A 22,049-nucleotide genomic window follows, 5' to 3' on the forward strand; every position below is an offset into this window, starting at 1 on the left:
TGTATTTCCATGTTTCCAAAAATTTTGAGTCCTCTGTGAGCTATTAGCTGCCTGCCTTTCTAGATAGTAACCAGTAGAGGGCACTCTAACCTTCAAAGACTGCAGAAAAAGCCCCAGAATTGCCAAAAGCCTTATCTTCTACCTTTTGCAAGTTACTTTTCACCTTATTATGAGCTTGCCTGTTGGATGACTGCTGAGTTTTGAGTGTGTGTGTGTGATGAAAATAAAAAATTATGAACTCCCAAATAGCCCGTCTTCAGTTCAGTTCAGTTCAGTTCAGTCGCTTAGTAGTGTCCGACTGTTTGCGACCCCATGAATTGCAGCACCCCAGGCCTCCCTGTCCATCACCAACTCCCTGAGTTCACTCGAACTCACGTCCATCGAGTCGGTGATAGCCGTCTTAATATTACACAAATAATTTTAAAAATTAAATCCAATGTTCTTGCATCAGTGTTCCCCAGTTATTCAAATTTGTCTTTGAATTATTTTTATGATACAGGATTCCCAGAGATAACTTACACATGATTATCAGGATTTCATAATCCTGAACACTCTTGCCTGAATCCACATCCATTGCCTGAACCTAAGTCCAATGCAGATGTATTTCTGTGCCAGCCTTTAATTAACCTGTAAAAACACTGATGCCCTCCAAGCAGTTTGGAAGGGCAACAAAGCATGCTCTTTTTTCACCTTTTATAAACAGTGCACAAATAGGATTATAACTTCCCCACAAACATGCAGATGAAACTAGAATTTCACCAGAAATCAACATGTGCTTTAGATGCACCAAAGTTCCTCTGGAATTGGGAAGAAAACTATTTTTGCCAAAGATCTAGCATAGGTCAGGCACTTGCTAGGTGTTTCCTGGCCATAAGCTTCATTTCGGACTCCTGTTGTCCAGCCTACCTTACAGCTGGGGAAACAAAGACGCTCAAAGACATCCAGCTAGCTAGTGGCAGGGGAGAAGCAAACCCAGATGTTTCTGGCCCTGGGAGCCTTTTCACTCAGGGACTCTGGTCTGCGTTCAGCCACTCTGCCACGAATTTCCCTGGCACTTTCTGGGACTATATTTCACAGGGAGGTTCACTTTCAGTGATTCCTGGTTGTCTGTATTTAGGAATTTGCCTGTTGGCTGAATATACCGTCTGTTGTTATGAAACTCCCCCCAAACCAGGGTATTAAAGGTTAAAAAAAAAAGAAACAAAGAAAGAACTTTTTTTTGTAGGGGCTGACTGTTGGGAGAGGGGGGTTGGGCAAGGGCAAGGGCAGTGAAGGGAGACTTGTTTTTCACTGTTATTTCTGTAATGTTTGAATATTTTATGATTTGAACATATTCATGCAGTATTTTTTGCAGTATTTTTAATAGAGAAGGAAAAAAAAGAACCTTTCCAGGAAAATGTGAAAAAACAATGTAGAAGGGGCCACAATGCAGTATATGTTCTCTTTTTATGATATATTTATAGTAATTTGAAGATAAAGACCTCTTTTGAGAGAGGGAGAAAGAGGACCAAAGTTTCATTATATGGCTATTCTCTTCTCTTCATCCCTCACACCCTACACTCAGAAACACAAACAAAAGCCTCTTATTGTTTCCCCTGACGGAACAACGATGACTAAGTGAATAAATCATCCAGTCACCAAAACTTCATTCCCAGTCATTTGACACCATTTAGGGAATACTATGTTGGAAATGTGCAGCTGTTCGAATCCCCATCAGCACCACCCCTTCAGATGAGCAGATCCGAGGAATAGGAAAGAAGTAGTCAATACAACAGTTTCTAAATGAACGGTGGGTGTTCCATGTCAACAATCACGCTCTTAATTTGAAGGTGAAAAGGGTGAAAACATGTTTCTTTCTCCCTTTCTTCCCAACTGCAGCACAGATTTTTTTTTCCACACTAAATTGGAGGAAATAAGGTTACATATTTTTAGGGTTAAATTTACAGTCTGTTAAATTCATTCACGGTCCTACAAACAACTTTAAAGTAAGGTTTGTGCCAGGAAACTGAAGTACAATGGGGTTAAATTTTAGACGCAGAGAGGGTTGAATAACCTCTCCCTGGTGATTCAGTATCTGCAGAGTTTACAGTGGAGAAACTTGACAACAGGAACAGAGTCAGGACACTTCCCTCTCTTCTAATACTCATACTGCTTGGCAACCTTATTAAAGCTGGTGCATTGTGGAAGCTCTATTTATTCTAGTTATTCTGGTACAAATTTCCTTGTTAGGTAGCAAGAGCACCTCAAACCTCTTTTCAACATTTAGTAGTGAGTATCCTACTTTCTCTTGTTCTCCCCCACTTGAATAACCTGGAATGCTTCTGTATTCAGCAGTGCCTCCTGTGTGGGGCACATTTTGTCCATATATATTAGTATATACACTCACATGTTTATATACATATGCATTGCACATACACGTATATACTTGTGTGTATATGTTTTAAGAAACTGCCTACAGAGCAGACTTTCCTTTCACCTGCCTTTACTGGTTTTCTCTCTAATCCTTTTAAAATCATTGAGTTGATAGGTTTGTTCTTCACAATTTTTCAAGGTAATCATATGCATAAGATCTAGCCAACAAGCTGAATGGATTTGCTGTTGTCACTGCGACTATGTTCACCTATTTGATATCTTTATTCTTTTGGTTCTCAAGACTTCTTGGCAAATATCCTTTTCTGATAACTTCTTAATTCATTAATTTAAGGTGGCCTCTTGTTTTTAAAAGTACAGAAGTTTATTGTTTTACGTAGCAAGAAGTCCAGAGGTGGGGCGGCTTAGGAGTTGGTTAGCTCAGTGGATCAGTGTTGTCAGGGACACGGATTCTTTCCACTGTTCCCTGGCCATCCCAACTGAATTGGCCTTCGTCCTCCCACTTGTCCCTTCACAGTCTCATCGGCAACTTCTCTTCCTAATGATTATTCTGGGTTCTTTCTCCCGTTTTCCTTACCTGAAGGAGTTCTGCCTCAGGAGATCTGAAGATCTGGGATTTTGCACCTCTAGCCTGCCCTCTACCTTCCCTCTCCAGAAGGTTACCTGATCTGACTCCAGCTGGCATAGGTCTAGGTCCCAAGGCCCCTCTTCTAGAGAACTAATTTGAATTTAAAACCATGAGCAGCTCAAGGGTGGGATTCACTGTTTCTCCTCATTACCTGGGCACCCCCCACTCTCCCCACCCCCGGTTCTTCTGGGTCTCCAGTGTACTTTGCTGTTTCTCTGGCCTGGAAGTCTTCCAGGGTTTAGAAAGATCTGTCCCCTAGGAAAGTCACCATCCTGTGGCTCCCCCTCACTCCTCTGTGACTCTCTTCACCTTCCCTAGGGAGAGAGTCAGGTTCCTAACTCCAGTCATGGCCTGCTGGTCTTGTCACCTTCCTGTTCTGTCAGTTCTTTGACCTGAACATGCCCCAAGCTGAATGCCCCATTCCTTTTCCACCCAGACTTGTCATCATATAGCTGCTGTTAACAGGTATCATTCTATTTCAATATGGTTTAAAGCTAAGATCTGAAAAACAGTGGGATTACATTCAGTACCAGTCACTTTTTCAAGGAGTACATAGGCCAAAAATGAAGATGACAAATTTCTGCATTTAGTCATGAGGCCCACTGCTGTAAATAAAAATTAAGAGGAAAACAATAGTTCTAGCTCCAAAGGGGAAAGGTTTTTAGATTTCAGAGTGAATGGATGACAAATAAATGCAATGTGTGGTCTTTTTTCCTTTTTATTCTTTTTGATATCTAGATTAAAAGAAAAAAAAAACCTACAAAGGATATTGTTGGGACAAATGAAAATATTTTAATATGGACTGTGTATCAGATTCTACTAGTGCATTACCGTTAAATTTCCTGAGCGAGAGTCTTATTCCATGTAGGAGGAATGTCCTTGTTCTCAGGAAATACACGCTAACGTATTTTGGGATGAAGTGTCAGTGTCTATAATTAACTCTAAATGGTTCAGCCAGAAGTAAAAAATTAAAAAGAGAGAAAGCAAACGGGGAAATTCAATTGATGAATCTAAACGAACAGTATATGGTGTTCATGTACTATTTGTAATTTTTCTGTTGGCAATTTGTTTGAAATTTTCAAAATAAAAAGTTGAGGAAAAGCTGTGACTGGTGGAGAAAACCACCCTTCTGATTCAAGGACTCTGTGTGTCTATGTGTGTGTGTGTATGTGTGTAGGGTGCATCAAGGTTTAAGTTTAGATTTAGAAAAGATGGAGGTATAATCACTCAAGAAACAGAGGTGATCATTATCTATTTAAAACCAATAAAGTTTGAACTGTTTTAACGGTCGAAGGGCTGCTTAGCAATGCTGCTTCCCGAAGGCAGGGGTTGCGTCAGTCTGCTCTCTGAAGGCCTCTACCACCTGGCAGACAGCTCTGTTAGCTGGATGTGAGCCCCATGAAGGAACTGGGCTGCATATCTCACTGCAGTAGCCGTGCTCAGATACAGGCCTGGCTGTCTGGTTCTGTCCCACGGACTGGGTCCCCATGGGAGGTGGGAAGTAATACACTGATCCTGTCAGTTGTCAGGCTCTGCTCCAGGTTCTCATGGACATCATTTCTTTTTATCTGCACAGCTTTCTAGTAGGGTAGAAACCATCATTCCCAGCTACAAATGAGAAAATGAAGCTCATGCATGATTAAGTTTTAGCCTAAAGCTATAAAATTGGGTAAGTGGAAGGGCTGAGATTCTAATCAGGTCTTTCCACTAGAGATAAACCTAATAGCTTCTACTAAAGTTGATCTCCCTGACTACACACTGTTCCAATTAGAACAAGATGCATGAATTGTGGATAGCTTACAAATTATCAACTTGGTTGTGGAGCCAATTTGTCAACTTACCAGGGAGAAACTGAGGTCGTGTAAGTTTGCCTATCAAGTAGAGCTGTCCACTATATTGCTGACACAAGCTGAGTCCAACAGTTTGGCTAAATCATTACCTGCTTGTGAATAGTTCTGAGGGACCCTGTTGCAGCAGCTGCACTTAGTATAGGAATTCATTCACCTCTCTTTAGGTTGGCAACGTTAAGAGTTTTGTTTTTTACTTTTTAGAAAGTGACCCAGGAATTAACTTCTGAATTTCAATGGTCTTTCTTCCTACAGCTGATTCTCCAGGGCCAGTAATCCTTCACTTTTTCAATGTTCTGAGTATGACTTTAAACTTTTTTTTCGTTTTGAAAATACTGTTGAAAGTAGATATGGGTATTATTTTCATTTTTTTTCTTTCCAGAAGAAAGGTTTTTTAAATTTTAAAAGTGATATTTTTATCAGATCCAAATCTATAACAAGAGCTGCTAATTATTAATATGGCATAAAGAGGTCTAAGAGGTTTATGTGTTTTAAGTATTCCTTTGAGGGGAGAATGTTGTCCAGGTCACTCAGCTACTAAGTGGCAGAGACAGAGCTGGAACTGGAACTCAGATCAGGCTAACACCAAAGTCCATGTTCTTAATTACAGTGGCTCCTAATTATAAAAGCATATATGCTTATTATCAACACATTTGAAAAATACAGGAAGTCTAAGGAAGAAATAAATCCTCCTGAAATTCTGTCCACTAAAATAAATCACCAGTAACATTGTCTTCAACTTATTTCTCTGCTTATATCTTATGCATACATAATATGTTGATATACTGGCTTAAGTATTAAGTGAAAAGCATGAAACAAAACTATACTTAATAATTCTACTTTTGAAAAATATGTGGAAAAGGTAAATAAATAGGACTCTTATGCCACATTAATTTTTAAATCTAACATTATATAATGAATGCTTCCCAGTATCATTAAATATTACTCAGAAACATGATTTTTTTTGAGAAACATGATTTTTTAAAGGCTACATATTTCATTGTGTAAATTTTCTGTATTTTAGCCTTTATATTGATCTTTTTTATCATAAAATTATGAGAAATATCTACATAAATTTTTGTTCTATTCTTATGAATGATCAAATATATACTGAGCTCCTACTGTGCGCCAGCTACTGTGCTCAACACAAGAGAGACAAAGGTGAACAAAAGAAGCATGGTTCCATTCTTTGGGGAGTTAGCAGCCTAGCAGGGGAAATTTAATAAACATTAAATCACTGATCACATACAGATTGTAAATATATTCCATGATAAAAAGGAAAGGCATATGTTACTGGATGGCACACACCACCGGAAAGACCTGCCCTAGTGTGTGGGGGATCATGGAAGTTCTCTCCATAGAAGTAACATTGGGCTTGAGATCTGAGTGAAAGGTAGGCACTAGTTGAGCAAGGAAGCTGGACAAGAGCATTCTAGGCAGTGGGAACAGTGGATGCAAGGTCCCTGTGACAGGAAGCAGCACAGCGCATTGGAGGAACAGTGGAGGCGGGGGTACAATCATGATGCTGGGTTAGGAAATCTCTTTCCTTTCATAAAGAATCAATTTTTCCAATCTTGGTTTAATCTAAAATTTAGGAGCTGATTTCCACATATTTGTGAGTTCCCTAAATTTCCTTCTATTACTAACTTCTAATTCTACTCCATTGTGATCAGAGAATATATTTCATTTAAATCCTCTGATTCAAACTAGGAAAGTGAAGATAATCTTTTGTTTTGTTTCTGTTTAATCTTTCCTGACTTGGATGGCACATGGTGGCAGTGAATAGAAGGACCAAAGTATCAGGACCCCACACTGGTTATAGGGGAAAACACAGCTCTGCAATGAGAATGATCAGGCTGTGATCCATCGTATGACTGCACTGATCAATTCTGGTCTCAGTATTGGTGGGGCAACCAGATATTGTGTGGACCTGACATGATATAGCACAAAGGACATAGTGTCACCCATGAAGTATTCTTACCCAAAATGTTTAACTTGAATCTAACCAATCTTTTATATCCAACTACCAGCTTACAAGGAATAGAGGAACAAGGGAAATGACATCCCAAGGAAATCATCAGAGTGATAAGGTAGGAATATTCCTCAGGACATACAGAGGTTCTTCAACAAATCAATGGCACTAAAAAAAGGTGCTGGAGACTATGCTAGATTATAAGAGACTTATGAAGAATAAAACCAAATACAACATGTGGATTTTGTTGGATTGTGGTTTGAACACATCAGCTATAAATGACATTTTGGGGGAAATTGGGGAAATTTTAATGTAGATCAGGTATTAGAATATATTAAGAAACTGCTAATTTTGTTAGGTGTGATAAAGGTCTCTGGTGTACAGCCAGGGCTCAGAATCTCAGGTTCGGGCTCAGTGAGACTTGGGCCCCAGACCTAGGTGTTCACAAGATCAAGAGTAATAATACACAAAAATTCCAGTAAGTCCCATGGATTTTTGGGAAGCATGTGAATTTCACTGGATTGAAAACTGTTCTGAAGTCCCCAAGGAGCCAATATTATGATCAATTCTTCAGAAGAAGTCAATAATGAGTAGAGTCATGTGTTACCCAATTTTCACCTGATATATGTCACTGTCCAGGAAGAAAGTAACCCTTCCTGTTTGGTCAGTTCTCTCTCATAACTCCTTCCTCATGTCCATGCATGAAATGTAGGGATGTGAAAAAAGTGGCATTAGTAAATGGGACTTCTTAATTTGCTTTCGATAGGCCTGTTTGTACATCACATGAGCTGAAGTTCATGCTACCTTAAAAAAAGTTATGATGGTTTGAGTTGTCTGTTTTGTTTCTGTTAATTTAACTATTCATAGTATCCATCACCCTGAAAGGGCAACCACAAATTAATCACAATATTTTAATTAACCACAAATTAATCACATATTAATCACCCACCTAATTCCACTGACTTTGGTCCAGAAATACTATAGAAAATTCTTGAATCTCTATTTAAATCTCACTTCTCTTATCTTGATGTAGAGCTTGCAGCCCCAGATTCTACACAGTGTTTCTAAGCACTGGCAAAAAGAAGAAATTCACATTTATTGAGAAGCCATTATTGGCTAGGCATTATAATAACTACTTAATCTATTTCACTCATTTAATTGCAAATTAATATAAAGCAGTAGTTAAGAAGACTGACTAAAAAAAATGAAATCTGAGAGAGAAAAAGAGGGAGGAAGAGAAGAAGCAGGGATGTAAAATCAGTAAAATATTAACAATTATTGAATCTAAATGGAGGGTGTATAGGTACTCTGTACTATATTCTTCCAACTTTTGAAATTTTTCACAATAAAAAAGAATGTCCTTAAATAGATAAACATAGTCATCATGTGACCTAGCATATGACTGCTAGATACATAACCAAGAAAAATGAAAGCCTAACTTTGCACACAAGGACACTTGTACACAAATGCTCACAGCCCCATTACTCCTGATAGGCAAAAAGTGAAAATAACCCAAAATTTGATGGATGGATAGATAAAAGGGGTATATCCATACAATGGCATATTATTTGGCAATAAAAAGGAATGAAGTTCTGATATATGCAATAGCATGGATACATTTTGAAAGCATTATGTCAAGTAAAATAAGCCAATTATAAAGAAAAACATATTTTATTATTGTATTTACATAAAATGTTTAGAAAATACAAAACTATAGAAATATGAAATAGATTAGTAGCTGCCAAGAGCTTTATCAGTTCAGTTGCTCAGTTGTGTCCGACTCCTTGCGACCCCATGAATCGCAGCACGCCAGGCCTCCCTGTCCATCACCAACTCCTGGAGTTCACTCAGACTCATGTCCATCGAGTCAGTGAGAAAGTATAAAGCTCTTAGAGAAAAACATTGACAGAACACTTGATGACATAAATCAAAGCAAGATCCCCTATGACCCACCTCCTAAAGTAATGGAAATGAAAACAAAAATAAACAAGTGGGACCTAATTAAACTTGAAAGCTTTTGCACAGCAAAGGAAACTGTAAGCAAGGTGAAAAGGCAAACCTCAGAATGGGAGAAAATAATAGCGAATGAAACAACTGACAAAGAATTAATCTCCAAAATATACAAGCAGCTCATACAACTATGCAAGCAAAAATAAACAATCAAAAAATGGAAAAAAGACCTAAACAGATATTTCCTCAAAGAAGACATACAAATGGCTAACAAACACATGAAAAGTTGCTCAACACTGCTCATTATTAGAGAAATGCAAATCAAAACTACAATAAGATAATTACCTCACACCAGTCAGAATGGCCATCATCAAAAAGTCTACCAACAATAAATGTTGAAGAGGGTGTGGAGAAAAGGGAACCCTCTTGCCCTGCTTGTGGGAATGTAAATTGATACAGCTACTATGGAAGACAGTATGGAGATTCCTCAAAAAACTAGGAATAAACCCACTACAAGGCATATGCCCGGAGGAAACCAAAATTGAAAAAGACCACATGTACCCCAGTGTTCACTGCAGCACTATTTACAATAGCTAGAACATGGAAGCAACTTAGCTGTCTATCGACAGATGGATGGATAAGGAAGCTGTAGTACATGTATACAATGGAATATTACTCAGTCATAAAAAGGAACCTATGTGAGTCAGTTCTAATGAGGTGGATGAACCTACAGCCTATTATACAGAGTGAAGTAAGTCAGAAGGAGAAAGAAAAATCTCGTATATTAATGCTTATATATGGAATCTAGAAAGATGGTACTGATGAAATTATTTGCAGGGCAGCGATGGAGACATGGACTATAAATAATAGACTTGTGGACCCAATGTGGTGGAGTTGGGGGGGAAGAGGTGGGGAGGGGTGGAGGGAGAGGGTGGGATGTATGGAGAGAATAACAGGGAAACTTTGCTGTATGACTCAGGGTGCTCAAACAGGGACCCTGACAACCTAGAGAGGTGGAATGGGGAGGGAGATGGGAGGGAAGTTCAGGAGGGAAGGGATATGTGTGTGCCTGTGACTCATTCATGTTGATGTTAGGCAGAAAACAACAAAATTCTGTAAGGCAATTATCCTTCGATTTAAAAAAAATTAATAAAAAAATTCATCTTTGTTTCATTTAAACAATAAATTAAAAAAAAAAAAAGACTGCCTGAGTTTGGATCCTGTTTCTGCTGCTTTGTTATGCAACCTTGGGCAAGTTATTTAACCTCTAAGCAACTGTGTGGGCATTCTGATGACACATGACTGCAAAAGCCAGGCTTTTCCACCATGTAATTGTGCCTGCCAGAGTGGAGATATCTTTAGTGGTATAATATACATTTAAAGAAAGTGCTTTAAGAATCATGTAACTCATATGAGAAATCAATATGCTGAAAGAAACCCACATAATTTTGACAAATTTTTTATGTCAAAGTGGTATTATTTAATATTTCCCAAACTTCTCTACTCCTGCTTCATTGACTATGCAAAAATCTTAGACTGTGTGGATCACAACAAACTGTGGAAAATTCTTAAGAGATGGGAATACCAGACCATCTTACCTGTCTCCTGAGAAACCTGTATGTGGGTCAAGAAGCAACAGTAAGAACCTTACATGGAACAACTGATTGGTTCAAAATTGCGAAAGGAGTACAAGGCTGTATATTGTCACACTGCTTATTTAACTTAATAGGTGGTTCCTTGGCTCAGACGGTAATACGTCTGCCTGCATTGCGGGAGACTCGGGTTCAATCTCTGGGTCAGGAAGATCTCCTGGAGAAGGCAATGGCAACCTACTCCAGTACTCCTGCCTGGAAAATTCCATGGACTGAGGAGCATGGTAGGCTACAGTCCAAGGGGTCGCAAAGAGTCGGACATGACTGAGTGACTTCACTTTCACTTTTTAATTTAACTTATATACAGAGTACATCATGCGAAATGCTGGGCTAAATGACTCAGAAGTTGGAATCAAGACTGCCGGAAGAAATATCAACCACCTCAGATATGCAGATGATACCACTCTAAGGACAGAAAGTGAAGAGGAACTAAAGAGCCTCTTGATGAAGGTGAAAGAGGAGAGTGGAAAAGCTGGCTTAAAATTCAACATTCAAAAAACTTAAGATCACGGCATCTGGTCCCACTACTTCATGGCAAATAGAAGGGGAAGCAGCAGAAGCAGTGACAGATTTTATTTTCTTGGGCTCCAAAATCACTCCAGATGATAATTGCAGCCATGAAATTAAAACATGCTTGCTCCTTGGAAAGCTATGACAAACCTAGACAGCATGTTAAAAAGCAGAGATAGTACTTTGCTGACAAAGATCCATTATAGTCAAAGTTATGGTTTTTTCATTAGTCATCTATGGATGTGGGAGTTGGACCATAAAGAAGACTGAGCATCAAAGAATTGATGCTTTCAAACTGTGGTGATGGAGAAGACTCTTGAGAGTCCCTTGGACTGCAAGGAGATCAAACCAGTCAATCCTAAAGGAAATCAACCCTGAATATTCATTGCAAGGAGAGATGCTGAAGCTCCAATACTTCAGCCACCTGATGCGAAGAACTGACTCATTGGAAAAGACCCTGATGCTGGGAAAGACTGAAGGCAAAACGAGAAGAGGGTGGCAGAGAATGAGGTGGTTTGATAGTATCACTGACTCAATGGACATGAATTGAGCAAACTCCAGGAAATGAGTGAAGGACACAGAAGCCTGGTGTACTGCAGTTCATGGGGTTGCAGAGTTGGACATGACTTAGTAAGTAAACACATAAAACTTCTCTAGCTTGATCTGATACAAAGAAGTGCCATAAGATCACAATTTGTCATTGTGAGAAATAAGCAGACTTTCCTTTTATTCATGGGGTGTTTCTGAATGGTACTGGGCTATTTTTACGGCCAGGTTAATTGAATTAATAACGTATTATCTAAGCACAGCACTGAACACTTCCCACCTGTTATGGCTATTGACATATTTCTTCTCTTCCCTTCTCAGGCAAGCTCTTTTAGAGATGTTAAGGATTTTAAATGTAGAATATACTCAGTAAATTGTTTTTGAATTAATAAATGAATGAACAAACACATGCAAGCCACACCCTTTGGCAGTCATTGGCTCTAGTGTGGCAATAGATTTTCCTAGAGATTGAGAACTTCATACTAAGGACCAGATGGAGAACAAGATTTACAGCTAAAGAGTCAAGGTCCTTGGCTCATCCCAGAAATGGCTAAAAAGTCATAATAATCCTTTTTAAGTTGTAAATTCAACTACCATTTATTTGCAAAAATTACTAAAAGTTCTCATTTAATCTCTTTCCCCTCTACTCCACTCACAAAACCAAACACACATACACAGCTAGGATCCTTAAATCTGTTACATAAGGCCTGATTAAGGTTGACAATCTAGTAAAGGATGAATCTGAGTGGCATAAGTGACTCACACTATGGAAAGCCTTCCAGCTATGATAGGAAACAAGTCTGGATGAGCACTTAAATACACAAGTCTAGCCTACTATACCCGGAGAAGGCAATGGCACCCCACTCCAGTACTCTTGCCTGGAAAATCCCATGGGCGGAGGAGCCTGGTAGGCTGCAGTCCATGGGGTCGCTAAGAGTCGGCATGACTGAATGACTTCACTTTCGCTTTTCACTTTCATGCATTGGAGAAGGCAATAGCACCCCACTCCAGTATTCTTGCCTTGAGAATCCCAGAGATGGAGCCTAGTGGGCTGCCATCTATGGGGTCGCACAGAGTTGGACACGACTGAAGCGACTTAGCAGCAGCAGCAGCAACCTACTACACCAATTAGGCCCAAGTTTTACACTTCCCCAGAGAGACATTATATACCTGGCACATGTGTGCCTGGCACATATGATACATTCAGCAGTAAAAGTCTGCTGGCTGAAGGACAGAAATTGTCCCTTTTTCTTTGGTTCCTATTCATATTGTCCATATTTTAGATTAGAATTCTCATTTTTTTCAGGTACAAATTTGAGTTCTGCTGTGTTGGCCATAGGCACTGCTGTAGATGAGAAAACAAGAGGTTTGAAAATCATTCCTGTCAGAGAAAGAGGAAAGTGAAGAGATTTATGGAAAACCAGAGTCCTTCATACTAGATGATACTCTTAGGTTTTAACTCGCTGCTCAACTCAGTTCTTCTTATTCTGTGGTCATGGTATGGCCCCAAACCTGTCTAGTCTTTTGTTAATGTATGCCCATGAAGAGGAAAGAAGAGGCAAATCAAGAGGAAAACCCAATTCCAATTTTAAAAACAAGAAACAAAACGCCTCAAAGCACAAGTCAGCGATGTCATCTTTGAAAAGAGAGGACAATGATTTAATGCACTCAAAGACTGTGAAGACTATGGGTCTCCCTGGTAATTCCCTGACAAAACAAATCTCCAGAGATTAAAGAGGCAGGATATTCTACTGTAAAACCTGGAAACACACGACCACTAAGATCCTCCACAGTTCATATGAAATTTTTTTTTTTCAACATCCTTTTAATTAATTTTATTTTTTGGTTATGTCATGTAGCTTATGGGATTTTAGTTCTCTGACCAGGGATCGAAGCCTGGTCCTCAGCTGTGAGAGCGCAGAGTCGCAACCATTGGACTGCCAGGGTATTCCCAGCAACCTTTCTATATAAATGCTTTCTATGTACCAGGTAACTATTTTCAGTGTTGGAGATGCAAATTAGGGGCTGAAAAGAATGTGAAGCACGAAGAACATGGAGAGTTGTAAGAAATAATATTGGTAGAGACCTTCTTTCAACCCTTTAAAGGCCCCATAGAGCACTGGCTATTCTCCTTCTTCCTTGACAGGTAAGCTTCTTGAAAGAATAATCTGTACGTATACTATGCTTTCCAGGTGGTTCAGTGGTAAAGAATTTGCCTGCCAAGCAGGAGACACAAGAGACATGGGTTCAACCCAGGGTCGAGAAGATTCCCTAAGGAAATGGCAACCCACTCCAGTAATCTTGCCTGGACAATCCCATGGACAGCAGAGCCTAGCGGGCTACTGTCCAAGGGGGTTGGAAGAGTTGAACACGACTGAGCATGCATGGGAGAGATACTACTGTATGGAATTAATAAGCATTTAGAAGCTTGTACAGCAATGTGACACAGCCATGCCACCCAAGCCTGTCATCAGTGGACCTGTCTTGTTTAAAAGTCTGGACCACTTTGGTTGCCATCCATCCCTTAGGGTAGCTTACAGCTGGTACAAACAGCATGCTGGTTGTGTGTGGCAGGACTGCCATAAGTCCACAACAGGTTAGAAATGAGGCACTGTGCTTCACACAGACCTTTGAAAATCACAGGTATATATAAGTCTCCACATCATTTCTCAATGAGTCTTCAAGCCCTTTCAATATGGCATCTGCCCTCTTCACTCTGCTGAAAATGATGTAGGAAAGGTGACTCACCTCACTAGCCAGGTTCAGTGAACTCTCGTCATCATCTATGACATCTCTGCAGCACTGATACCCTTTGCTTCTTTAACACAGCAGAAATCATGTTCTCCTCTTATCCCTCTGACAACTCCTTCTCTCTGTCTTCTTTCCAGGCAACTCTTCTTCTGCCTATTGTTCCTCATCTTGGGCTACACTGACACATACTACTGCTGGGCAACCTTACTGATGTCCCATACTTTCCAACCATATACTGTTGACTTCTAAATCTTTATTTATCAACTTGATCATATACTAATGTACTGAGAATGTTTACAAAAGTTTTAACTTAAAAAAAAAAGATAAAGAATCAAGTTTTTTGTTTATAATTGTCTTCAAAATTATATATTTAGTTCCAGAAACCATTTTTATTTCAAATGAAATTTTATATGAAATTCTAACATATAAAGCAAAATAAAAGCAGTTTCCTTGAAATGAAGGTGACCCCTATTCATTCAGTCTTTTACTTCCTGGGGCTTCTCAGTAATCACTAAAGTGCAGGGTTTCTTAACTAGGGATCTTTGGACCTTGAAGGGATCCATGGAAGAATTCAGAGGACCCATTAAGACTTCATTTTAAACTAACCATTATTTGAAATCTACCAGTTCCTTCAATTTTAAACTTAGGCCACACCATAGTAGGATAAACATTCATCACCAATAGAAATCATAGACTCATACAAGTCATATCATGTGGTTGTAGATACCTCAAAGTATCATTTACCTTCATCAGGACATACTATGGTAGCTACTACTGACAGAGATATTGTTATACAATGTGTTAAGCAAAAGCATACATGTGAAGGTATCACTTTTGATTGACACAAAAAAGTATACTATTAGGGAGTTCCCTGCTCTGTGACAACCTAGACAGGCTGGATGGTGGGGGGTGGGGGTAGGAGAACTAGGGGGTGGAGGGGTTGGGGGACAGGAAGGAGGAAGAGGGAGGGGATATATATATATACTTATAGTTGATTCATGTTGTTGTACGGCAGAAACTAACACAACACTGTAAAGCAATTATGCTCCAATTAAAAATAAATTAGAAGAGCTTCATTGGCTTTACTAGACTGCCAAAAGGATTAATGGCACATGAAAACGTTAAGAACCCCTGTGGAAACTCAGGGCTCCATGACAATTTACTCACATTGAATGCAGAACTCCCAGAGTAAGTTCTCTACTTTGGCTCCAGTACTCCAAAATGATCTAATGAAAGTGGTGATAAATAGGCCCTTTCTGTTTGTGATGTTATGGAGACATTCTCAGTGAAGAGCCTCTTGGAACCTCATTTTAAGTAGTAATTGTATATTTGAAGTGAAAATGCCTCAATTTTTTAAAAAAAACATTACCTCTAAGTACCGTTTAAAACTCCTTTCTAGGAAATCATTTTTTGACCCTTCTTTTTCCCTGCATTCCCTCAATGGTTATTCAATAGTTTATCACTGAATACTTTTTAGTTCACAGGTCTATTTTGTCTCTCCAGCTGGATTATAAAAGTGCCCTTGAGAAGTTTATTTCTCAGGAGGGCCAGAATAGTGTTCTACAAATAGACACTCAATAAATGCTTCCTGATGAGTATAAAGCTTTTCAGAAACGTGAATTTATTTACCATAAAAGCATATTAAGAGCCAGTATGGTTGAGAAATTTTACTACAAGGCAGTGAAAAAAGAGGAATCTCAGATTCTGGACAGTACTTGTGAAAGGAATTAAGACACCATGTTTATAAATAACTTTTATTTACTAGTAAGGATTAAAAGTCTTCTTTAATAGAAAGTGATCCCTCAGATGACCTGCAAATTCCATATTCTAACACCAGCAGAGCGGGCCAGGCTGTCCCTAATGAGCAGATTATGTGATGAAGAACATTGTTAAATTCTTTCTAAAATCTTTGATCCAGGAATTTAGCCACAGCTTACATGTGGACAGACATGAGTTTTATAATGAAAGCTCAAACACAGAATAATAAAAAAAACAATAATTTTTTTAAACTATAGGATATTTCATTTCAAAGATGCTATTGTTATCGTAGTTTAAAATTTTATCTATTGAAACCAGTTATACAAAAATTACTACAAATAAGCCTCATAAATCTAAATTCAAACAGCAGACCTATGACATTTTAGTCAGTGATTTATTTCATACTTTCAAAATGTTACCTTCATTAAAAATGTGTTTAATATTTTTTCTCTCCACATTTCCAAATTTCCTGTTTTCCCTAAGACAATCTGATGATTAAATGATCTTAAATGTCAACAATATTAAAAATATAGCTAACATTTCTCAAGATGACTAAAGCTTTTGTACCCTCTCATTTAATTATGAAATTAATCAAGTCCTGTCAATTCTCCTACACACCTCCCAAGCACATCCACTCCAAGTGCACTTGCCACTGCCTCAATTCAAGCCTCCTAACTGCTTCCAATTGCTTTCCTCTTCCATAGGTTCTCAACATGCTCAAAAGTGATCAGATGTGTACTTCAGAAGGATCAGCCCATCCTTCTGCTCAAAACCCTGCCGTGGCTCCTCACCATGCACAGGTCTCTTATTTGTGAGCAGGGTACCCACGGCCCTTGGTGATCTGGCTCATACCCGCCTTTCCTGTACTTCTCCTGCCCGAGTGCTTCATGCTAGACTAATCTGCTAGAAGGGCTCGTTTCTCAGCTCTCCTTTCTCCAGGACCATCCTTTCACACTGGCTTCTGGTGAACGCCATCATCCTTCACAACCCAGCTCAAAGATTTACTTACTTCTGTAAGGCCGCCTTGAAGTCCATCCAATACCAAAATTAACCACTCCCTCTTCTAAATCTAACATTTATCTTTTAGTTACCACATTGCATTATAATTACTTGATTATATTTCCTGCCTTTTCTTTATCAATGTAAACCTTTTGAGATCATGAAAGGTGTTTCATGTTTGTTGAACTGAATTTGATCTAACGATCTGAGTAATTGGGAAACAGAGGTGGAATGTTTCCAGAGTGATTCATAGTGGCCAAGATCATCATGCTTTGCCACAGCAAGCATAAATCATACGTTTCTTTAATCAGAGGGATTACCAGACCCTCTTGGAACAGCGTACAAAACACAACTCTTTAATATAGGTTGAGTATTTCTGGCTTAGTGCAAAATATATACATTATGTTTTACCTTAAATCTTTGGGCAGGGTTGTTGTTTAGTTGCTAAAAGAATCTGACTCTTTTGCGACCCATGGACTGTAACCTGCCAGGCTCCTCTGTCCATGGCATTTTTCAGGTAAGAATACTGGAGTAGGTTGCCATGTTCTCCTCCAGGTGATCTTCCAAACCCAGGGATTGAACCAGTATCTCCTGCATTTGCAGGCAGGTTCTTCACCACTAGCGCCACCTGGAAAGCCCCAAATAATTCCTCCGGAGAAAAATAAAAATTATGCAAGGGATGCCTATTATCAAATTCCAATGGGAAAAAAGTAGGTGGCATGATAAATACGGGGACATTTTGTGGCTTCAAATATTTACAGTGGATGGCCCCAAGTCATACAGCAATCTTTCAAGTAGGGACAATGCATAATTTTCAAGAGTTAAATCTGCTCCTCTGTCTAGAGCCACAAAAAAATTCTTCGTAGGGTGAAAAATACTAAGGAATGTGCACAAATAATATTTAAGGATAAAATCTCACCTTTGATCAGCATATATTAATAGTTATAACTTAAAACTAGTTTTAACTACAGGAATCTTCCAATTAGTCATAATAATTTAACATAAGAAAATAACTCATGATTTCACTTTCTTATTTGTTCCTTTCTGTATTTTATAGAGGTTCCACACTGAACATATTATTTTTGAAATAAAAACACAATTATTTTAAAGAGTTATCTAGCACAAACAAAAAAATATTAACTTGCCCCAATTTTTAGGGTTTTCCTATAAGAATAACATTAGACCTACTCTGTTTAACCTAAGGCTCAGTTTCAAAAAATTCTATTATTTTACATATTGCAAACAGAAAAACTGAGTGAAATAAATACCTAGCTCAGAGAAGGAAACTTTTTGTTACAGTAGCAGTGACACTTCAACTAGTCCCCAAACCTTTTTTTCTAAAGCCAGGGCACAAGATACCTAATTCAGTCACCTGCTATTTCTTAAGAACCGCTACACTATGATAACCATAAAGCATTTTTCTTTATCAGGTAGATAAAGACAAAACTAAAATAAAGAGGCAAGTGTGTATATATATATTTTTTTTTTTAACAGAATTTTCAAGCACTTTAAATATACTGTACGAAATAGACAAAAGAATATACTTTATATAGCTCCTTCCCAGATTTTTATAGCACCTGGTGAAATCTTTATCTTTCGCTTCCTTTTATTTCTTCTCTTTCCTCTCTCAGGAGGGAAGCACTGTTAAATTAACTTCATATAATTCTAATGCAGTAATTATTCAAAGTGTACATATTACTCAATATCTAAAGGCATTGAAAATGGTAAATCAACAATTCTATTTTTTACTTTTAAAACTTACTTAAACCTTAGGAAAAAACCCAGATACATTCTAAAGTCTAAATATATTTCAAAATAGGAAAATGATTAACACCAGTTTTGCTAGCTCATCCCCCTTTTCTCTCATGTAAAAGACTTTTTGAAATGAAAACTATATTTGTATATATTCCTTCATAACACATTTATCAACAAGCAGTAATGAGTTAAGGAATCTACCTTGAACCATAGCTATTTTACACACAAAAGGCTTAAATATTAATGTTCACATACAATTATTTTCTTATTTCATAAATTATACATCTCCTTCGTATCTTATTTCTTATGTGGTACAGCAGAACTTTATGATTTCTAGAACAAATACTCTGCTATCACTTTTACATTTTATAAAACTGTCAAATTATGCCAATTTGGGAACTGTCTTTCTTTTTAGCTGGTGATTTAGTTTACAGCTAATTAAAAAGGGCCCCATCAACTCACAGGAACACATAAAAGGTTTTGGGCCACATGCCCAGGAATTCTGTGATTCACTCAGTAACTATCATCTTCCCAAAGGAAATATTTGAAATTCCACTATTAGGAATACATGAAACAAGAAAAAAAGTGATACTATAAAACATAATTAACATAGATGCTTTTTCATTTCTGTGAGAAAATTACACATTTGAAAAAAATCTGTTCCGAATTTTTGTTATGCCAAATAAAGTACCAAAATGTTATATATGCATAATCAAATTAGTTGACAGAAAAGAGTCAATGAGAAGTATCTACGTATCTAGATGAAGAGTAATCAAAGCTACTTGCAAGTGAACATGTCTAGGGTACATGTAAGTCTAACAAACAAAAAAAAATCAATTTGCATTTTATATTTTTAAAGATTTATCAAATGTTTGTTCTCAGATCCTATTATTGTTTCAATAATCCAGAAAAGCTGGATCAAGAATAAACATTCTCTCTCTTAATAATGGGAACAAATTATTTTTGTGTGCCTTTAATGCCAAAAGCACAATCAAAAGCAAATATAACTTCTCTAATTAATGGTATTTTAGACACCTCATTGGAATACAGTAATGTTTCCTTTACCAACAGCTCAGATCTCATACAAACCTTACTGATAAAAAAATAAAATAAAACCAAAACCCAGACAACTTTCTCTCAACAGTCAAAAGGAATGTTAGAAGGCTCCTGTGCTCCATCAGGCATTCTGCTCTCAAGCCCTCACTCTTGAGTCTACTGGGTTTCTTCTACACCAAGTCTAACAAACTTAGCTTTCCAAATCCACATGAGATGAAAAGCAACAGTAAGAGAAGCTGCTATTGGCAAAGCATACTGAAAAGAGCAAAATGCAGTATCCGAGAGTCTAAAAGTATGAAAATCAAAAGAAAAAAAAAGGTCTATAAAGCCAGAATCAATCCTTTTGAGGTTCATTACTTAACAGAAATCATATTCTTCAGGAGACTCCCAAGTTAGTATGCTAGTACATATAACTGAAATGATGATGACCTTGAGTTGTCAATAGTTTCTTCTATTTAACTATCATGTTGCTATTAGCCTACTTTTCGATGGAGGAACACATCTGATTTGCTTTTAGACTGTACCAGTTTAAGGTTGTTGTCTATAGGCATAATTATTTTTAGCTCTCCCTTTCAGTCTCAAGAATGGCTTGGACTAAATTTTAGGGTCATCCGACTGAATGCTTATTACATGCAGGAACTATTCCAATGGCTTTCATTTATCCTTACAGTACTATGAGATGAGGTATTATTATTATCCCCTTTTTCAGATGAACTAAAGGCTCTGAGAGGTTAAGTGATTTTCCTAAGATCATTCAATTAGAAAGTATTAAAGGTCTATGTGTGAAGAACCCAGACAGTCTGATACCAAAGTCTTAATATTTAACCATCATAATATACTGTACTATTTCTTAGAAAGGTGAGTAGAGGAACAGATGGAGGAAAATATCCAACATTTTGGATAAGGATTGAGAGGTATCAGCTTTCTAAAAATGTGTCTATACAATCCTTATGGTTTTCAAAAAACTTATGATACTGAAACATCCAAGAAAATATTTTAAGTGTAAAAATATTTTCAGATCTTTATGAGTATGGGCTTTCCTAGAAAACAAATAGTCCAAGAATGTTTTTCAAATATTCTCTGAGATGCTTTAAAGACATATTAAATAATTAGTTAGGTTCTGCTCAAAAAGTCAGATTATTCCATCTTTTAAAAAAGAAAATTAGTAACTCACTGTATGTTACAATATGAACGCAGACTGAAAAGTGTACTGGACTGGAATCCATTTTCCTACTCAACAGCTTGGATGTCCCTTAACCTCTCCAAACGTCAGTCTCTTCATGTGCAGCAGAGAAATACGGTTTAGCTTGTTAAAAGGACCTAAGGAGATCAAACGGATTTCAAGTGCCTTGAGAACTATGAAGCACTACCTAAACTTCTAGTATTAATTAATAAACAGTCAAAGATTTTCAACAACCTAGATCATACATTTATGCCAAGTATTCCAAAACAAGAATATCTCTTCATTTACTCTTTACTTCAAAGTCTGGGGAAAAGAAGCTAGTCTCTCACTGATCACATGTGAAAAAGAAAATTACACTAAAAACATTAACAGCAGTCATGAACAACTCAGGGGCCACACTTTATACTTCATTCTGTGAAACAGTTGTAATTTATCAGCTAATCAATCCTTAAAGAACTTGCAGATTAAATAGTTACAATAAAGAGGTTCAAAGGCTTACAATAAATCTTATTTTTAACACGTTTCTTAACTATATATATTTAAGAGTGAAGCTTAAATAATTATATTTACATAGTATTTTCCTGTCTTCCAAAAAGTATTTCCATATTTGATCCTCAGCAACCAGGTATGGTAGACAGATATCATCATTCTTAGGAAGAAACTGAGGCTCAGAGAAATTAATTTGCACAACTGCTTTTTGACAGGAAATTGAAGTGGAAGGATGACTCCTGATCTACATGGAAAGAAAGCAATTATTTGGATGTTCTAAAGAAAAATAAAAACCTCAAACTTCCTTATTGGCTGAGATGAGACACAGAACATTTGTCAATTCATGCTGTTTCAAAAGCAATATTCATTGGAGCCTGTCTGCACATCTCTAGTAGCTTTAATGTTCACAGAAAATGAATATTCATGCTTGTTTGCGATCTCAAACTATTATTAAAGAACTAAAGTAGAGAACTAAAGTAGATTATTTTTCCGTGGCACACCTAAGGAAAAGTGTTTCGATGATTACCAATGATTACCATAGTGTTTCTATGATTACCATTGCTGAGATTATTCTTTAATAAGG

Source organism: Budorcas taxicolor, chromosome 21, assembly GCF_023091745.1.
Source record: "Budorcas taxicolor isolate Tak-1 chromosome 21, Takin1.1, whole genome shotgun sequence".
NCBI lineage: Eukaryota > Metazoa > Chordata > Mammalia > Artiodactyla > Bovidae > Budorcas > Budorcas taxicolor.